Genomic DNA, 8,018 nt, shown 5'->3' with positions numbered 1-8,018 from the left:
ACAATTCATTTTAGGAATGTCGACTCATCTCCGTAAGATTTTTCTACAAACCGAGATTTTTGCGGAAAAGCAAAGTAATGCCGTTTTTGTTCGGGATTGTCGAGGGCCGTTTTTAATCGAATCTTCGAGATGCAAGTTGGATCATTTGATGGGGAAAAGTCATGAGACGGACGAGGATACCTTGATGGATTTAATTGGGCTTCAATTGGATGTGTTTGGTTGAGAATTGGATGAAATTGATTGAGATTGAAGAGGGAAATGTAACAAATTCGTATGCCATGAGGGGAGAGCTATTTTGCACCTATTGGCAAGGTTGTGGAGGAAGCTTGAGGAGAGAGAGTGGCTGAGGTCATGTGATGTGATGGTGGGGGCAAAGCCAATGAGAGAATGGCAAGTGTTGAGCTCTAAAGAGCCCAAGGAGACCCCCCTTGCTCAGCAGCCTTCTTCTCCCATAATTTGTGGCTTTCTCCATTTTTGTTGAAGGAGAGAAGCTCAGCAAAAACCAGAGGAACCGAGCAGCACCAGCCCCTCCATCGTCGCACACCCGGAAGGCCATCGTCGGCCGTTTTCCTCCCCTGTTTTCTCCTCGTTCCAGTTTCTGCTCCAGCTGACCTTTCGCTAAAGATTCGAGTTAAAAGTCGACTTCCCGGATGAATCAATGAACGATCCACCCACTTCCGTGACGAGGACATCCAGCCCGTTCCGGAGCATCCAGACGCTCGCCGGAACGATTCTCCAGTCGTCCCGAAATCCTGAGAGAAGCTGCCACTCGCTGGACCGTCTGGACTCGCCTGGTTCCGCCTGTTTCGGGTTTTCTTGCTATTTCGCCCCTTTCCGACCCTTCCTTTGCCCATCCCAACCTCCTATAAGATCCCCAAGACCCCCGGGAGCCGCCGGTTTCCAACCACCCGCTTGCCGGAGCTCCGATCGGCTCGTTTTTGCCGTTGAAGTTGCTGGTTTCTTCTCTGCAGTTTAGCCTGCATCATGCGTAAGACAGCAAGAAGTTCCAGACTTCGAGGCACGTTTTCAGTGTCTTCCTGGCCTCCGTTGGTGTCACCGCTTTGGGGTTTATCGACCGTCTTGGTGTCGGTGTCGCCGTGAACTCACCGGCGCGCAAAACCGGTGAGTTTATCCTCTAATTCTTGCTTAGTGAGTTAATGACGCTTAAGGGGTGTTTAGATTAGTCTAATTAGGTTTATGTGATTAAATTAGATTATTTTAATATAAATTAGATTAGTTGTATGATTAGCTTAATGGATGTTTAATTAGGGCTAATTGTATGTTTAAATTAGTGTAATCTAGTTTAAGCCCTAATTAATTATTTTTAATTAAATAATTATTTCGAATTTATAAATATTATTTTATTAAATTATATTTTATAAAATAATATTTAATTATTGAATTTTCGGAATTAAATTTAATTATTTAATAATTTCGAAAATTATGCTTAGGGATGGCCTAGGTTGTTAGAATTTCGCCGATTGCAAAGAAGTGCGGTCGGTTTGTGTTAATTGTATGTTTAAATTGAGAAATTGAGTGATTGATGATTATGGTTAATTATTCCAAAAGTGTGGAATTGAGTGATATTGATGAAGTTGTGGTATTTAACTTGAAAATACCCGGTGTTGGCTTTTAGCACCGTAATTGGTTTGTATGACCAGTTTGAATCGATTGGATTGATTGATTGATTGAATTGAGATATGAGTTGGTTTATTATTGAATGATAAGCTTTGGCGAGCATTGATTATATATATGTATCAGCTTGGGCGAGCAATTATGATATGCACATATATATATATATATATATATATATATATATATATATATATACTATATTGAATATTGCGGCAGCTTCTGGTGAGCTAAGATCGTTTTATCAGCTTGTGCGAGCACGATCTATATATATATCAGCTTGTGTGAGCTAAGATCGTTTTATCAGCTTGTGTGAGCACGATCTATCTATCAGCTTGTGTGAGCTACCATCTATGTATATATCAGCTTGTGCGAGCTACCATCTATATCAGCTTGTGAGAGCATTGCATCCATTTCAACTTGTGTGAGCCGTGAATGTATTGATGGATGAATAGATGATATGGTTTAATAGATGGTATGAATTGATAGATATGTGGATTGTATGATATCAATTGGATTGATTGAATTGATCGACCGATGGGTGTGTCGGTAGTTTCAGCTTGTGCGAGCATTGTTTGAATATGAATTGTACTGACGTGCAGGAAAGGACTGAGGCGGGGTAAGTCATCTATCCTATTTGTGTGGCTAGAGCGCCCTGAGGCGTATTTTCTTCCTAATTGAGTTTTAAAGGGTAGGACTCGCTGAGACGTAGTCTCATCCCGGTTGTGGGATAATATTTCAAGTCCCTAGATGACGGTCGTGGAGGATCGGAAGTCCTGAAGTTCGGAAGGTGGAGGCTGAAGAATCGGTGAACGTGTCTGACAAGTTGGTCATAGGACAGTTCCCTAGTTGTTGAGCCTGTCTATTTTGTAGATAATCCAGTGTTGTATATAAACCTGTGTGTTTATAAGAAAGCTTGATTGGTTGTGATTGATTGCCTGCTTTTCTATCCCAAGTTAAATGTTGTCAGGGGATTTGTTTCGCTTCCGCATGTGCAATAAAAATGAATGGGTCGGCGACGTGTCCTGGGAAGTCGCATTTGTATCGACCAGAGTGGGATGTGCGCGCACTCGAGGTTCAGGGCATGACAAGTTGGCAGCCTCAACTGAGTACACCAGAGAGTCAAAATCGCCTTCGAATTTAGGATCCTTGGTGTCCACTACTGATCCACCCTCAGGATACGTTGTGCCTTTCCCGAGCGCAACCTCCAAAACATACCGAAGTATATCAGATTCCAGCACAAGTTCCTCCCTTCGTCGGTCATGATAGTGACGATACCATGACCGATACCTATGAGGCACCTTTTCAGGTTCACCCACGTCAACCCAGACGATGGATTTCACCATCACAAACTTCAATCCTTCAGGGTGAGGGTGTATCAGAATATGATAACATACTTCTGTGATTTCCTCCGGTATACCAAAATGCATGGGAGGAGGGGGCTACTGCCATCTAGAGATATGAAATGTTGTCCCACAACGGGGTGAGATCATGTCTCAACAGGTTCTACCATCCTAAAATCCGATTAGGAAGTCAACACGCCCTAAGGGTTGCCTCAGCACAATATGGGTCAGAGGACTTACCTTGGCATCAGTTCCACCCTGCAAATCAGTGTATTTCAAATATGCACAAATCACATCAATTCACCCAATCAGATTGAACTATCGATCAATCGACTCAATCGATTACATGTCACAACGACCTTTCCTTGATCGATACATTCAATACTATCTATAAAGTCCTATTAATTCAGGATTGCTCACCCAAAACTGATAAATAGATAGTATAGCTCACTTAAAACTGATAATATAGTATATTGTATATATGTTCGCCTAAAGCTAATAGATTAGGGCCCCCAGGCCATTATAATATACTATATATGTTCGCTCAAAGCTGATAATAAAGTATAATTCCCATAGGCTGATATAGTGTACCGATATCTTTTGCTCGCCCAAAGCTGACATATCACATGTAGGTCGATATAGTATACCACTCCACACATATAGTCAATTCATCATTTTTATCATACCCAATAAAAATAGCCGTGTGAATACACGGTCGGGCTTAGCCAAAATACCATAATTTCACTTCCACCATTCCCACCATTTTTATATCGTCCACCAAAATATTTTTGGCGTTGTAAACCGACGCTCGGTTAATTTTCAATAAATTACTAAAATAATTAATTTAGGAATAAAATCCTAAAATCATAATTAAATCAATTCAGCACAAATTAAAGCTCAAATAAATAGACAGACGACACCACAATAATCAGCATAAAATTTCAATCGTCGACTATCCTAGCCTAATTTCTGAAAAATAAATAATTATTTAAATAATTATGGAAAATATTAAATAAATGCAATAAATCCAACTTAGGCCCGTAATGCTTAATTGAATGCCAAAATAGGCCCAGAAAAATTCCAAGGTTCATTCAATAAATAATAGCATGAGTCTACTTGCTAATGTCACTATCTAACCACCTAACATGCATCGGCAGATAATTAAATTAACTAATCTAATCTAATCTATCCACATAAATCATGCTTAATTAATATAATCAACCCTAAGCATAATTAACCGATTAAGCGGGGATTAGTGAGTTCAACTCACTTGATTCGTGATCCATCCGGTTCAAAATGTCTGGAACGCAACGGGGACCGGCTTTATCCAAAGCGGGCCAAACTTTCAAGGCCCGAAACCACCTCAAAACGGGTCTAGAAGCTGCTGAGATACCCACTTCTTTAGCTTCTATTTTGAGCTGCAAAATAGAGGAAACAAGGCTGGTTGGGACGGTAAGGATCGAGGAAGGCAGCAAGGACGGTTTTCGGGTCTAAACGAGACTCGATGGGCCTCTAGCGATGGTCCACAGTGGCGGAGATGAACTGGGTAGCGGCCTGGGCTAGCTGAAAACCTCCTAGACGCACGACGGAGGCGGGACGGGGACAGTCGAGGCGGAGCACGCGCGCAAGTGGTGGTGGCACACGAGGATGGCAATAGCAACGAGCGGCTCACGGCGGGGGAACGGCTGGCTTCCACTAGCTTCCTTGCTTCTCCTGGACGTCGAACAGCACACTAAGAAGAGGAAAGGAGCAGTCAACGATGGCTGGGGAGGAGGGAGGAGAGAGAGAGAGAATCAAAGGGGGCCTACTAAGCTTATTTTCCATATTTTGCTCCCCTTGACCTCATCCTTAGCCACCAGCACTTCCTTGGCTACAATTCAGCCATCCAAGCCTCCCTTTGCAACATTGAAATGGTCCAAAAACCATAGGCATAGGGGGACATACGAATTTCAAGTGATTTGGCTTCAATTGGACACTTTTCTTTATTAAATCAACAACAATCGGCTTCAATAAAATCAATCAACCCACCATCGATCATCTCGGCATTTTTTCTCACCCATACAATCCACTTGATTCTCAAATTTGTGATAAAAATTATCCCTATCTTTTTTGGACAAAAACGACCCTATGCCGACTTTTTCCCAAAAAATCTTGGGTTGCGTAAAGATCTTCGGAGACTAAGTCGATGCTCCTAGAATTAATTGTGACATGACAGAACTTTCAATTTATGAAATCGACTCAATTTCGCGGTTAATTTTAACGCGCGCTTTTAGCATGACCTAGGCTACAGTGTAGGTTTCAAAAATTTTAGTGCAAATGACCCGTGGTCGATTTTCTTCGAGCTACAATGAACCCACTCAACATAGTAATCGATCCATGGTCGAATTCTCAAGTCTATTGCATTAAAATCTCTTAATGACTTTCCTAGACGGTCTAATTATCTCAAGAGTGATCAGCTCTGAAAACAACACTATGAGCGCGTTGATGAAAAGCTCGATTAATTTAATTAAAAGTATAATGAAATTTCAGGATGTCACATAAGGTCCACCCTGATGGCACCATAGATTGATTGAAGACACGGTTGGTCGCTAAAGGATATACTTAAACATATAGTGTTAATTATGATGACACTTTTTCTCCTGTAGCCAAAATTCCATTTGTTCGTGTCTTTATTTCTCTAGCAGCGCATTTTGGATGGTTTCTTCATCAATTAGACATCAACAATGTGTTCCTACATGGTGATTTTGCTGAAGAGGTGTATATGGAGCAACCACCTAGATTTGTTGCTCAGGGGGAGAATCTGGTATGTCATTTACATAAGGCATTGTATGGACTCAAGCAATCTCCTCGTGCTTGGTTTGGTAAGTTTAGTGATGCTATTATCAAATTTGGATTAAAGCGTTGTCAAGTAGACCATTCGGTCTATAGTTCTATCTCCTCAACTGGTTGTATTCTTTTGGTGGTATATGTGGATGATAATTATTACTGGCAGTGATTCAAATGGTATTCAATGAGTCAAACAATTTCTGCATACACAGTTTAGTACTAAGGATAGAGGACGCGTTTGTATTTCCTAAGTATTGAGGTTGCCTACTCACATACAGGTATAAATTTAACTCAGAGAAAATACAATACGAAGAATACTCTCTTTCAACAATTTTTTTTAGCATTCTCAAGGCTTTTGCCCTTGAGCAAGGAAAAGTTGGTGAAGAAACCTACGAGGGGAAGTTTCTCTTGTGTACACACAACCACTGAACATTAATGATAAGTAGAGTGCCCAACCATGAATACATCATCCCAAACTATTGTGAAACTTCTCCTTTCTTTTTTGTTGCTTTGTTCTTGCAATGTTGGTGAGTGCGATTTTAATGATAAATTGGTGCACGAAGTATGCAGCCACAGGACATACAGCAGTGAGATCGACCCATATTACAATGACCTAAGGATTGTTTTGGTTGATCTAGAAGAGCAAACATCAAATAACGGTTACTGTTAAAATATGTCTCGAGTTTAAGCCTGAAGTAAAAGCTGAATTTTGAAAATAAATTAAATTGAAATAAAGGAAGATGAGTACACGAATTAGTCTTCCTAAAGCTGGTCAACAAACGTTGGAGGTAGTTGACCGAGGCAGTCGATTTCTTGATGGAGTTGGATGAAGGAAATAAAAGGGAAAGTAAAATCTTTTGCTTTTGTTGACCGAATCTTGGATGATTCGTTTTCCTTTATGCATGCAAGTCTCTAGTGGTGGATTACAGTATTTATTTTGAAGGCTTGCTCGAGAGACATCCGTAGGCGCTGGGTGCTTGATAGCTGGTCTTCATGTTTCTCGTACGGCAAAGCTTATTCGTGATTTACATCTAAGAAAAATTGGTGTATGGGGTGTAATTGGGGTTTGGGAAACACCGAGAGAGTGTTTGAGTGACTCGAGTGTGTAATCTCCTTGTATCGCTTGATCTATAGTGAAATCCGCAGCTGCTCTCCCTGTAGACGTAGGTCTTTACGACTGAACCACGTAAATCTGGTGTCCGATTTATTTTCTTTTTCTGTCTATATTATTGTTTGATCACTCGCCCTATCGCAACAGTTACAATTACTACAGTCAACACGGTTCCTGCTATGGCCATGGAGCATGCAATGGAGCATTGTCAAAGACGATTGTCAAGGTTGCCTGACAAAAGCTCATAACACCCTCGATGAAGATTGTGGCTCAAGCCGTGGAGCTCAAGTCCAGCTTTAAGACTCTGGAATGAGATTTGAAGATTATCCACTTACCGATGATCAAGTTTGAGGCCCAGCGTGAACTTACACCCTATCTACAATGTATGCATTTCAATACGCTACTGTCCATAAGAATAAAGCAATCTCAATCGTTATAACTTGAATGATGGCGAGTCTCTTTGCATAAGTTACTTGCTCTCACCTTCTCTTTTACTTGTATTTGTTATGCATACACATACATGTATGTAAGTATGTATGTATGTATCAATTGCCGCGTTTGGTTTGTTGGAATCGGATTTGATGTAATTTGATTTAAGAAGAGTTCTCTGCTGAGGATAGCAAGCGATACAAGGGTGCCCGGTCAAGACATTTGTTGATAGTTCGAGAAAATCGTAGTGTCGCATTGAACTTGAAGTGTAGTGTGTAACTAATTATTTTAAAATTTTAAATTGTTGTGACAGACAAATTCAATTCTTTGTTTCTGACTATAATCTTTAGTTTTTGAAGCTACGATCTGCACAAGTTTTTTAATAGTTCATTCTCTAATGCTGAAAATCCAACTCAATAACATCAACTAAATTGAATTTCTAAAAGCCCAAGAGAACCTTTGCACCTAGCTCTCAACAAAAAGTTGGTGGAGAAACCTAAAAGAAGAACCTCTTTTCTTTAAAGACATTTCACTTGTACATCAAATGAAGGGAGCAAAAAAAAAAAAAATTTGAGGAGGATAGCGAAGATAGAGAGCCATACATCATGAACACATCACCACATATTGTCAATCTCGTTCTCATAGGGCTAAAGGCTACTTTGTGCTTGCAATTTGGT

The sequence above is a fragment of the Eucalyptus grandis genome, chromosome 8, assembly GCF_016545825.1.
Source record: "Eucalyptus grandis isolate ANBG69807.140 chromosome 8, ASM1654582v1, whole genome shotgun sequence".
Taxonomy (NCBI): domain Eukaryota; kingdom Viridiplantae; phylum Streptophyta; class Magnoliopsida; order Myrtales; family Myrtaceae; genus Eucalyptus; species Eucalyptus grandis.
This window is presented reverse-complemented; position numbering follows the sequence as displayed.